Below are 13368 nucleotides of genomic sequence, written 5' to 3' on the forward strand. Positions count from 1 at the left end.
GTATTCTGGTTATTTTCTACCGCTGAGGTTTACTATCTGATCACCGTTTCTAAACAAACTAACATGACCAAACTCTTCATGATGGAGGAACATGTGACCCGGTGCAGCGATGTGGAGAATCAACAGACTTTAACCTCAAGTTTTGGAACTTTGACCATGTTTAACATCTGATATCAGAGCAGGATATAAATGCTGTGGGAGACCTGATATCACGCTGCTGTTAGCAGAATAAACGGTGTGTTTTTTGCCCTCACGCGTCACACAGCATCAAGAGAGTAATAACTGCTGCCTGTGAACATCATCTGCAGAGGGCAGCTTTGTTTATGTCCTGAGCTGATGAGTGGAGGTGGGTTTTTGGCGCCACACCGCAGGTCCTGTGATGGTGAAGCGGAGGTTAACTTGTTGAGGTTATGGGACACTTCCCACATGACTGATAAGAACCTGCTGACACTGATTCTGTGGATGTGAGCTTCACAGCTTCACAGCTCTCTGCTCCAGCTGAGTAAATGGCTTATGTGTGAAATGTAAGCTATGCAGGTCAGTGCAGCCCGGAGTCACACTGAGCAAATAAATACTGTGATGTAACAGTGAACCCCCCCCCCCCCCCCCCCCACCACCACCACCCCCACCTCTACATTAAACACATAGTTCATTACCGTCGACACACTTTCACCCCGCCGACACGTCTAACGGCCCCCCGCTCAATGATGACACATAAATCACAGACTGATAAATACACCTGATTGGTCTTTGTTCCAAACGTTCTGTGTTCTAATGCAGAAAGATGAATTCTTATGTAAAAATCAATACAGGATGTTCTGCAGAAAGGTGTCAGCGTTTAGTGTTATGGATCTTTATCTGACGGAGAAGCAGCTGTCGCTTCGGGATGGAAACGTTTTGGTTTTGTCGATCGATAAACGGGACACTTCTTCTTCTTCTTCTTCTTCTTCTTCTCCCGTCGTCCCTCCTTCGTCCAGCATCCGTCTTCTCAAGTACACTTAAACGTGCAGATGTGAGATATTCTGATGACGGCTCTAAATCACGTTTATTGCTGATTGTGGAGATCTGAGCAGTTTCATAAAGGAGCCGATTCATCGTTTCAACTATAAGAAAACTGAAAAACTTTCCCAACAGAAACCCCCAAAAATATTCAATTTACAGTGACTTAAACTTATTTATGATTATTTATTACTTATTTATTTATTTGGATCCTGATTAGCTTCCACAATGTGGTTGCATCAACATTATTCAATATTCAAATAAGAGAAAAAAATCATCAAAAAGTGTTAAACTGTTACAACCAAAGAAAAGTTCATACAGAAAAATCTGAGAAGCTTTAATTTATTGATGATCAATAGTTGTCCATTAAGTGATTGACTGATAGTTTAACAGTTCTGCAGTTTGGATTGTTGCTTCAGTTATTTAACGTCACTTTTTGAATATTGAACTAAAATCATCAACAAACAGCTGCAAGTGTTTCAGCAGAAAGAAGATTTAATTCAATGTTTATATGTTCTTCTAAATGTTACAATATGACAAACATTCAAACATTATGGCAACTAATAAATGAGCATAAAACACAACAATAAACAAACACAAGAAGAAGAAGAAGAAGATTCTGGACTAAATCACATGTTCTAGATTTGGGGAAGATTAAATGTTTTTGTTTTGGATGAATGGTGATAAATATAAATAAATATAATAATAAATATTAGCCTGTATGTTTGATCACAGATTATATTCAGAACATTTGACGGCTGTTTGGACTCAGTATTGATCAGAAACATCTATAACTGGTTTATCTGATTAACAGCATCATATCAACTACTGTACAAGCACTTCCTGTTTACATTTACACAGTGTTTATAACATGCAGGATTAATATTTATAACTAATACAAACAATATAAACATAAACCAGTGTGAACACAGAAAGGTTGAACCCTAATAATAATAATAATATTAATCATCATAATAAAAGTTTCACCTTTCAAACACAAAATGCAGCTCAAAGTTCTTAACAAATTTAAACTGTCAGTGAACATTATGTCAATAAAAATATATAATCATGTTGGTGTTTGTTACGGCCAACATATAAAGACACCTGACAATTACTTTATTTATAATAAGTTTGCCATAAATGAACCAAAACTATGAGAGTCTGGAGGTCAAACACATAACGAGCTTCCAAAAACTAACAAACAAAACCATGAAAACTGAACCATCAGACCTTCATCCTCTAAAGAAATAACACAAAATAAAAGAATCTAACGGTGAGTCGGCTGCTGTAATCAGCTGATCACCTGACGGGCTTCAAACAAACATAAACAGCTGTTTGCTGCTTTAATACTTTCATTTAGTTTCCAGTTTGTTGTCTCATCATAAACAAAAATCCACACAAAGAGCTTCTGTTTCCTTCTTTATTGATCTGAAACCTGTTTCCTGTTAAGATTCCTCAAACATCAGCCTGGTGTGTGTGTGTGTGTGTGTGTGTGTGTGTGTGTGTGTGTGCCCGTCTCCTTCCTGTCAGGTCATTTGAGGGATGCAGACGTTTGAAGATGATGATGAAGACATTAATGGTGCAGAAACCTCCTCCCTGCTGCTTATTGTTTTATAAAGCGAGACAGACAGTCCAATCTCAGATTGATTATGCTGCTTCTCTCCATTGATCGTGCCGCCTGCTGCTCTCCCTTCAAGTGTGTAAAAAAGAGAAAAACACTTTGATTCCTATTTGTATTTATTCTCCTCTCCATGAAGAGCTGAAGAATAGTTTTTATATTAATTTCATGGATTATTTGCTCATTATGCATTAATCACGGTGCCCCATCTGGAAGGTGCAGGCGTGACTGTGTGAGAAACAGCCATTCTGGTCTCAATTAGATTATGCCTCTGCTCGCCGTCTACCCATAAATCACTTCTCCAAAGTGAAATTAACAGTTACTGGAGCGCATTAATATCCCGAGTCAGGCATGAGGGGAAGGCAGCGACTGGAACCAGCCATCTCTCACAATGTTGAAAACATCATTCTGTTTGTGAAATATCAACATTACATGCTAAGGTTTCTCTGACAGGAGGAGTGATGGTGTGTGAAGCAGCGCACACACACACACACACACACACACACACACACACACACACACACACACACGTTAATGTAAAGTAATTAAAGTCTGAGTGATTCACTGTAAAGAATGATACTGATGACTGTTGTGATTGTGATGAAGATATCACATGTGGATATTTAGATTTTATCATCTGTCATCAACTTCACACGTCTGAATGTTTTGCAAAATTAACATTTTGTATCTCATTTCTTTTTACACGACGCTCAACGATTAAACTGTTTCCCCCAAAGAATCCCAGTGAATCTTTCCTGAACTTTAACCCAGATGTGTCTGAACACAATCAGAGAATACACACACATACAGTCTGCAGATGTTTTCAGTATTAAACAGAGACAAAGTGAGTCTCAACACAACCAGGAACTGTTTTATACATCGCTGTAGTTTCTACTGGATCCGATATTTTACTGTAACAATCAACCAGATACTTTGTGTCTGAACATTTCACTCATCAACACTTTATAAACTTGCTGAATATGTTAATTAACAACATTTTCTCATCATGTTAATAGAAAACGTGATTCAGCAGCGAAACGTTTCCTGCAAATCATATTTGATGTTGCAGTTTAAACGTATCTGAACGTAACTTCTATGTGACAGAGTTGTTATATGTGAGTTGACAGCAGAGAGCCAGAAAACTGTTGTTATCACATGTTATATATGTTATAATAGTATTTAAATTCATACATTCAAAGAGTTTAGTTATATCTGAATAGTGTATTATGTTTATGTTAAGTTCTGTACTTAAGTGCTATTTTAACGTATACTTTAGTATTTCCATTTTAAGCTAATCTCCCGTCACATCAACGTTAGCGACAGAGCTAAGCTAACAGGCTCGGAGATCAGAGATCTTTATTTTCACTCTTCAGTGACTCTTTCTTGAATGAAATAGTGAACAGTAGTGAACAGAATGAGGGGAAAGTGAACACAAAGTAGAGAGACATTAAAAAAAACCTCCAGTAGCTTCTGTGATCGACTAGTGCTAGTGAGTTAGCGAGTTAGCGAGTTAGCGGTTAGTGCTGCAGGTCACTACGTCACCATGACTACGACCAAATATTTCACTAAAACAGGCAGATTAATTTCACTGAATCACTTCCTGGTGTGAACAGATCTTTATACTAATAATACAAACATGAACTACTTTTTACTCATTACAGTAGTTTTCTAACAGCTGCTGTTATTCATCAGTAACTGATTTTACATCTGATGTTTCTGATTTAATTTAATTTACATGTGTGAATGTTTGATTATATGTTTTATTTTTATTCTTCAGGTTTTCACTGGTTCAGTCTTTAATCGACATGAATCAGCACTGATCAGCATCACTGAGCAGGTAGAATAACTGAGGTGTAACATGGTAACATCTGTCTGATATCTGTCTCCATAGCGACAAAACTATTTTCACTTCTGATTGTTTCCTTTGTTCCTGACGAGCATCTGGAGCGCAGCTGTTTTAAAAATTAGTCAGATTTTACATATAAAACTTACCATCAACTGATGAAATATTCTGCATTTTTACAGATTAAACTCTGCTGATGTACTGTTTGTTCCCTGCACACATGAAGACGACTCTTTATTGGAGATAATGTTCTGATCAAAGCTTCACTGTCTTTTTATAATGATTGCATGTAAATAACATGAGCCAGCGTTCGTCACATGATCCTGAAATAACAAACGTCTTCTGGTTTAACATCGTGGTGACGAAGGTCGACAGTCCTCTACAACTCTGAAGAATTTAATCCTTTTAATTAAAACAACAACTTTATATCTCTCTATATATATTTCACTCTGAAATACGTCACACGAGTGAAGAAAAAGACTCTCTGTCTTTAAAGCATTAATAATAATAATAATAATAATAATAATAATAATAATAATAATGTGAGGGTTGTTGCTGCCTCTCAGCAGCAGCAGCAGAGACAATAAGATTCAAACAGTGAGATATCATTGTGAACAGTCAGATCTCAGGGGAAGAGGACTTAAAGCCGCTGTGTGATGTCCGTCACATCTTTGATAGATTGGAAGTGTGACATTAAAATGGAAATTACTCGAGGGAGACTTGACAAGAGGACGGCAGGCGACCTTTGACCTCCGGCTAAGACCACAGACTGACAGGAAGGATGGATAGTAGAGACTGAAGAGCCGCTTACATAAAGACTGAAGAGTCATGTGTGATTGTAATAACACGTTGATATCTGACTGTAGCCTTTAACACTGATAACTGTATTTACATGCTGCGATCTGATCAGGGATCAATATTAAACATGTTTATTTCACTCATAAAAACATCCCTGAGTCCACATGGTCAATGAGTTTCCTGTGAGATCAGATCACAGCAGCAACATCAGGTAATTACAAAGAAAATCCTGCATTTTTAACCCTGATCCTGATCAAACAAATTGTACATTTTTCAGGGAAAAAAATGGTTGTTGAGCTTGTTTGTTTATGTATTTTATGCATTTATATTCCATTTAGTTATAATATATTTTATTTGACAAAATCTGTCACAATTCCTGAGAACAATGTGGAGTAATTCTGCAACAGTTGACATTTAAACCTGAACACTGACAGATCCAGTTGATCATATGAAGATGTTTATATCTGGAACATGACGGCTGATGGTGATACTGGTCTGACAGTAAACGCTGAACCATTGATCTAAGAAGCACATAATAATGTTAAACATGTCGTGGACACGTACAGTACAGAGGACCAACATGAAAATGAAACATGACCTTCGTAACAAAACCTCTTAAACGTGTTTTTTTACTCTTTTAATCAGGCTGCAGGAACACAGAACATGAACGAGGACTAAAAACCTGCAGCTGAGGACTTAAAGTTCATTAAATGAGAGGGAGGAGAGAGAATATAAAAGGGAGATAAAGAGTGTAAAGATGGAGCTGGAGATAGATTGTGGGACCATGCAATTCCCTAAACTATGATGACTCCTGCTCTTACATCTGTCAGGCTGTGAACAGCAGCAGAGGAGGAGGAGGAGGAGGAGGAGGAGGAGGCCTCTCCATACATAATTAATGACATCATTTCAACTACACTATTGACTAAACAAATGCATAAATCACACCGGCCCGAGTCAATAGACACGGAAACGTTTAATCATGTTCTAAATAATGACTACTGTTCCCATAATGCCATAATTATTTTCAGCTGCTGATGTGAATTAATCGGCTGTCAGAGTGCGATCAGAGCGGCGAGCAGACGTGAAGCAGCAGCGATCAGGGAGGCCGAGCGGTGATTGACAGCGACGGAGGAGAAAAAAAAGCCGAGCGGGGCGGCGGGCGGCGTCTTTATGTGGAGTGGCAGGTGAAAAGTGGCTGTCAAAAAATGCAGTGGATATTTGCTGTTTTGTTTATCAGCTGGCTGGCGCTGAATAAAAGTGGGAGAACATGTATAGCCTGTCCGTCTGCCTTTTCATCTGCTCCCTAAATGGGTCTGGGGATTGGAGAGTGCAGTTTATCCCCTCCATTCTCCCTGACAGAGAAACCATTTAAAGCTCAGAGACAGCAGTCTGTCACCAGAGACAGCGCTCAAATCAACTCTTCACATGCTGCTGCTGCTGCTGCTGCACATCAGCAGGTTTATCCCGATGTCTGCCCTCCACTTATATCACTGAGACCAATCTGTCATTACCATCATTCACACGTATCACAACCAGAGCTCAGACAACACCTGCACTAACTCTCAAACCAACAAAACCTGTCTTTTATTTATTTATTTTTTTTAAATGAATTTGTTTTTTTTGTGTCTGATTCAGTCAGTTAAATGAATCAGTCAGTTACACTTTCTGTAAATTTAATTTCCCAACTTGAAAGTTCCTGGCAGCCGTGCAGGAATAAAATTTTGGCAGAGAATTGAAAAAATCTGTTATATGTTTATAATTTTCTTGTCCTAAAAGTACTCCTCTCATTAAATCAAACCCCATTTTTGATCCTTATAATGGATGCAATTGTTTCAGCAGCAGCTACTCATTATTTACATGTTGTTATATATAATTTACTGTTACGGTTGATAAAGATGAATCCGGGTTGCAGGATGAAGTAGCCCAGTTATCATTAAACCACATATACATCTGTAATTTATATAAAGTATCTCACTGTTTGGACCTTTTTGCTGAGAAATATGTCCAGTAGAAGTGGTTATATGTTGAAATATAGTCATTATATGTCCTTAAAATACAGGTTATAATCTACTAAACTTAATTTTTTAGCAAAATTTAACAGTGTTTGCAGATGACTCTTTACTGTGCTGTGAGCTGTTCTGTTATCAGCTGCTCCAACAACAAACAGAGTTTAGAAAAACAGGAAGTATAAATCACAGCTTCTGCTCCATAAATGTTTGAGTCTCATCCTGACCGACCGGGTATCTAAAGCCTGAGTGACCGATGGTCAGCTGCAGCCCCGCTGACCTCTGTTAGCTCGGAGCTATTGGTACGTTTCCAAACTGAAATCCTACTTTTCGTGTTTCTGCCATCGTCTAACATTCCCGCCCTGGATTCAAACGATCTTCCTACAACTTGTCTGGCTGCTCTGTGAAACAACTGGACCGACTGGGCATTTCTGCCGGACCTCTTGTAGACCACTAACAGGACATTTTGACCATCACATCAGGCATTTAACCCAAACGATGATCTTTCACGAACTCTGACCAAATGGTTTTTGTACCTAAACCATTTATAACCATTTGAACCCAAACCAGGGGAAGGATTGGTGCATCACCTGCAAGCAAAAATGTTCCTCTATTTTGAAACAGTTTGATCAGGTAATCTTGTGCTATTAACACCTAAACACATGCATAATAATTCTGTACCAACAATAAACAGATTATTGACATGGAGGAATCTGTACCAACAGCTACTTCCTTACAAAAAAACATGTTGGTTGTAAACAGGAAGTGAACAGTGATCTATAATAACGTCACCTGATCTCCTCCTTTGTTCCCGTCATCATTACTACAGCTGCTAGAGGACGCTGTCACTGCATTATAAACAGATGTTTTGTTGGAGTTGCTGAAATGATGGATTCTGTCTTTTTTTCCTAAATTCTAATAAGAATTTAGAATTTGGAAGTAGTAATATTCTTCTTTTTCTTCCTCATTTCTCTAATTTCCTGCCCTTCTTCCTCTGGGGTTTTGTCTCTTCTCTCTGGAGGACGTTACAAACATGAATGGAGATTTATCCGGGTCAACAGCAGCTTCAGTTTCACTCTGATTCTGATGGTAAAGCCGCTTTGATGAGCCCGTCTCCTCCTGACACCTCCCTGACACTCAAGGGAATCTCCTCTCCAAACGCCATCCAGCCGGGTCGCAGGTTAATGACTTTGTGTTTACCATCCAACCGGCTCTTTGATAACAAGCCGCCCTTCCTCCTCCTCCTCCTCCTCCTCCTCCCTCCGTGTTCCTGCCCGCCGAGGCCGATGAAGACACTCGGTGTAGCAACCGGAAGCGAGGAATGTGACGCCACACACAGGGGCTTTGTGGGAGAACAAGCAGAGTGAGAACCACTAATATTTATTCATGATAGAGAGAAAGTAGTGGTTTGTTGGCACAGGCTACTTCATTTACATTCTGTTATAGACTGTTTGCCCCAGCGTGGGAGCTCTGTCCATCTCCAAATAGATGAACCTGTCCTGCTCACTCCTTCTCCCTGTCAGCCAGTCATGTTGCCTCGCAAGAAAACTCCTCAAAGAAGCTTCTGCAGGTTGTTCTCCGCTGTAATGGAGTCTTTATAAACACCAAGACGCTCAAAAGAGATGGACGTCTGCGCAAAAAAAAACAAAAAACACAGAAATTCAGCAGTTTGCTCCTGTGATTAAAGGACCGTCCACATAGTTTTATTTATATCAAGATTTAAATGCAGCATCTTGTTTCTGAGGGAGTCCACAGACACAAAAACACGAATAATCAGTCTATAAAAGTGAATAAATGGTTTATAACACACTATAATGTAGCCGTCAGCAGATATAAGTGGTTAATTAATAAAACAACTATAACTCCAGAAGTGTTTGCTGCTGTATAAACAGATAATTATTAATAATATAGTAAAACACAGCTGTAATAACAGGAAATGGAAACAGTGTAAATGTTGATTATGTTGTATTCTTTTTAATTTAACATCAACTTTATTTATTATCATCCTGAAGGAAGATTAGTTTACAAACATACTGATGACAAACAAAAACAACCAAAGAGTCAACGACATAAATACAAGATAAAAAGATAAATTAAAATAATAAAAATACAATAACATAAACAATGTAATATTAATAGAAACACTATTACCTTCTACCCTGCACACACACATGTAATATTAATACACTACTACTCTGTACATTCAAATAAATATATATAAAAAATACAATAAAATAAAGATAATACTAATAGAAACACTAAAACCTCTTCTGCCCTGTACATACAAATAAAATATATATATAATAAAATAAAGTTTATTAATAAAGCACTTTTAAAAAGAAACTGGTGTTGATCAAAGTGTTTTACAGAGAAATTTAAAATATTATTAACAATTAAAACTAAAATGAATAACTAAAACCAGACAGAGCAGAGTTAAAACAATTGTATCATTATATTAATAATTAAAGTGACTCTGTATAAAAGGTGAGTTTTTATCTGGACTGCAGGTTGATTTTCCTGATTTTACTGAAATAATCGTAAACGTTGAGCCTGATTTTTGTGCAGTTTTGCTCCTTTAAACACTTGTTCTCACGTTTCATGGGAAACAGATCGACACCGGCGGCGCTGAGGATGATAAGAGTGTAATGATTGGCCCGCGAGTTTAAAGAGTCACACACTTAATCACCGGCGGGTGAGAAGAGGCCGAAGATAAAGCAGCTGGAAACCAGTTTGACTCTGAAGGGGGAATATTGAGTCTCTGTCAGCATCTTCAACAACAGCTGCACAGTTTCTCACCAGAGTTTCATCTGAAGGAGCCTCACTGATGAGAAGAGTATTATTACTGATAACCAAGACCGCTTCCTGGATAAATATTGGATCAATTGTTGAGTCATACAATTCAATTTTCTAGTTTTTAGCTCCTATTTTCTAATATTTCTTATTGTCAGACACTGAACCTCATGCAAGAAACTTTCACACAAACATTTGTTCTTAACATACGAGCGATTTAAGAGAATTTTTGGCATTTTCTTAGAATTTTCTGTTCAGTATGAACAAAATTGTTGAGTTCAGAGCTGTCTTCATATGAATAAACTAAAATAAAATATTTAACTAAAGCAAACTGAAAACAAAATTAATATTCTGTTCAGCATATCATCAAGCTCCCAAACTATTGATGAAGGTGTCCCTCAAGGATCAATATTAGGCCCCCTGCCGTTCACAAATAAATAGTGTTAATTTTCCAACTCAGTACTGTAATATCTGTTTTTATGCAGATGATACCATCTTGTTCCACAGACCAACCAGACCTTCTGCAGGTTCCAGTCTGCTTTTGACCTGCAGGCCTTTGTTTGATTTAAAACTGGTTCAGACAAACCTCTGATGTTCTGATGAACTTATTGACTCAGTGCAACAATATCAATATTCTGGATTGTCTTCATGAACATCTCGCTCAAAAACTAGAAATTCTGATTAAATTTGTGCAGCAGAACAGAGCTTGTCTGAAAACACATTTCAATCAAACAGCTTTTGAAAGTGAACTTTTTTTTCCTTTTTACTGTATATCGCTTCTGAAAATATATGTTTATCATATTTCAGTTTGTAAAGCACTCTGTAATCTCTGGATTTGATAGGTGCTATATAAATAAACCGTATTATTATTATTATTAAATGCCATTCAATTCATAACATCTCACACTCACCAATGTGAGTTATATGTAAAAGGTCAGACTGGCTTTAAACATTCATCATACAGACTCTGAACTGGGACAGACTGGTTTCCATTAACGCCATTAATGTTAAAATTACCTGATCAATAGATGAATATAAATTAATGCAATATGTAATAAAACAATCTTCTATTACCCAGAGATGATGGCTGAAAGGGAATGACTGATGCTGAACTTTTTTCATAACTCACTAGTGGAAACAGAGACTTTGAAGTTTTAGTAGTTGATATTTTTCATAATGTTTGTGATTGTTTTAATGAGTCTTATTGTGATCTTGTGTATGTAACCTGTTCTCAGCTTTCTCTCTTGCAAAACAGATCTTGATCTCAACGACATTTCCTGAATAACAAAGTAATGATTAATTAACTAATTTAAGGCCTGTATCTGATTGAAAGTTGACCTCTGCTTGTCAGATGTTTGGATGAAGGTGAATCTGGCTGTTAATACAGATATTCACTTTTTATATATGTCATATTTTATAGATATATATCTGAAATTTGTCAATAATCCAAACCAGACTATGGTGGTAGCAGCTGGAGAGAAAATGCCAGCAACGTCCTGCAGATATAATAACGTCTGTTAATGCCGGCTGATTAATGCACATAATGAAAGACGATCAATAGTAATAACCTGCGGTGACACCAGTGTGTTTGAGTTGGAAACAGCACAAAGTGAACCTGTGACACATTTTTATTTACACCTCAAACACATCATCTGCCTCCTCAGCCTTATGTGGTTAAATCCCCCCCCCCTCCCACATAAAATGTATTGCCATTTAAACATGACAAAGAGGCCATGGAGGTGGTCATTACAATAATCCATCATGTCTTCCAGTGGTTGGATCCAGCCTAGCGGTAAATCCAATCTAAGCAAGGGTCAACACTGTTTTTTCCTCCAATATGGCTGACTGCTGCGTCTGCTCGGCTGTCATCAGTTAGCTTTTGTCAACATGAGGCCAACGGAGACACATTAATGCTGCAGACACACCGACACATGCTGCTCATTCTACAGCTGCTGTTACACTTCAATACATCCAACATACATGTAGACAGAGATGATCAAGTTTATTAGCCCTGAACTCGATCCCAGTACTTTAATAATGAATATCTGCACATGCAGTGTCTGATATGATACTTATATTTATCTAAATGTTTGTTGAATATGTATCTGACACATTGGAACAATGGAGTAATGGAGATTCAACAACTGAAACTGATGTTAACTGATCCACTAGACAGAAGTTGTGTCACTTCGTTTGGAGTTGATGAAACTACAAAAACCTCAGATGCTCGAATGTCCTGCTGTTATTACCGAGCTGCAGCTCCCACGGCATTAAAGCGCCGACGACGCCGGCTAGACGCTCCAACGTCTCTCTAGAAACTTCTGTCAATCACTGTTTTCAACGAGTCATTATGCTCTCAATCTCTAATTAAAAAAAGATTTGTTGGCTCAACATAAAGGTGTGCCTCAAGGTTCTACTTTAGGACCACTTATATATATACATATATGTATTATTTATATCAAGTAATTCAGTTTTATTCAACTCTATTTTTACAGGAGAACATTTGAACAGGCAAAAAGTTACAGAAGTTACGTCCGCGCTGGTGTGACGTAGTAACGAGTATCACCTCAACAAATAACTTAAAAAGAATGAGGAGATAGAAGTGATTTTACAGTTTATTGTTTTACAGCATACCCACCCTTTAATAACGAATATCTGCTGATATTCTGATATGATACTTTCACTCACTGAGCACTTTATTAGGAACAACTGTGCAACGTACAACAGCTCTGCTATAAAATCTACTTTTATGAAGCTTCTACGTTGTCAGAAAGGTGATAATTCTCCTTTATGTTTATTACTGCAGTGAATTATGCTGTTAAGTGTTCCTAATATTTTGTCCACCTCATCAACATACATGAAAGGGGGCAACGTTTTATTGTTTAGCATAGAGAAGACTACAGCTCCCATGAACATTTAACACTTATATATATATATATATATATATATATATATATACGGCATCATAACTTAGTTTCATCTCTGCTGAAGTCAGTTTTCCAACATTTCTCTGGTTCTTTTGTTTTCTATCACTTAGAATTAAACAGTGAAGTGTTGCTGTTGTAATGTAGTGCTACAGAACTACAGTATATCATTACAGTTTATCACATTATCAACATGCAGATGCTGTTTGATTTCAGATACAATTTACTTGAAAAATCAATACTTTGTTTCTTGTATTAAATCTGCGACACATTTGTGAAATATTTGCTACCCACCTGCTTTAATAATCATGAATCATTTATTTGTACATATGTTTAAAAATGTTTTATTCTTCTATGTTAAAACAAGTTGCACGTTTTCAGTCAGTAGAG

General features: G+C 37.4%; 1 long non-coding RNA gene across 1 annotated transcript; it reads right to left on the reverse strand.

Moving 5' to 3' along the window:
* Positions 1 to 1165: 1165 nt before the first annotated feature.
* LOC137171201 (uncharacterized) lies at positions 1166 to 9152 on the reverse strand. The gene is made up of 2 exons (XR_010924722.1): positions 8057 to 9152; positions 1166 to 2689 (listed from the first exon to the last, which is right to left on the reverse strand). It is a non-coding gene; the product is annotated as an uncharacterized lncRNA (long non-coding RNA).
* Between the last annotated feature and the right edge of the window lie 4216 nt (positions 9153 to 13368).

This window comes from Thunnus thynnus, chromosome 19, assembly GCF_963924715.1.
Source record: "Thunnus thynnus chromosome 19, fThuThy2.1, whole genome shotgun sequence".
NCBI lineage: Eukaryota > Metazoa > Chordata > Actinopteri > Scombriformes > Scombridae > Thunnus > Thunnus thynnus.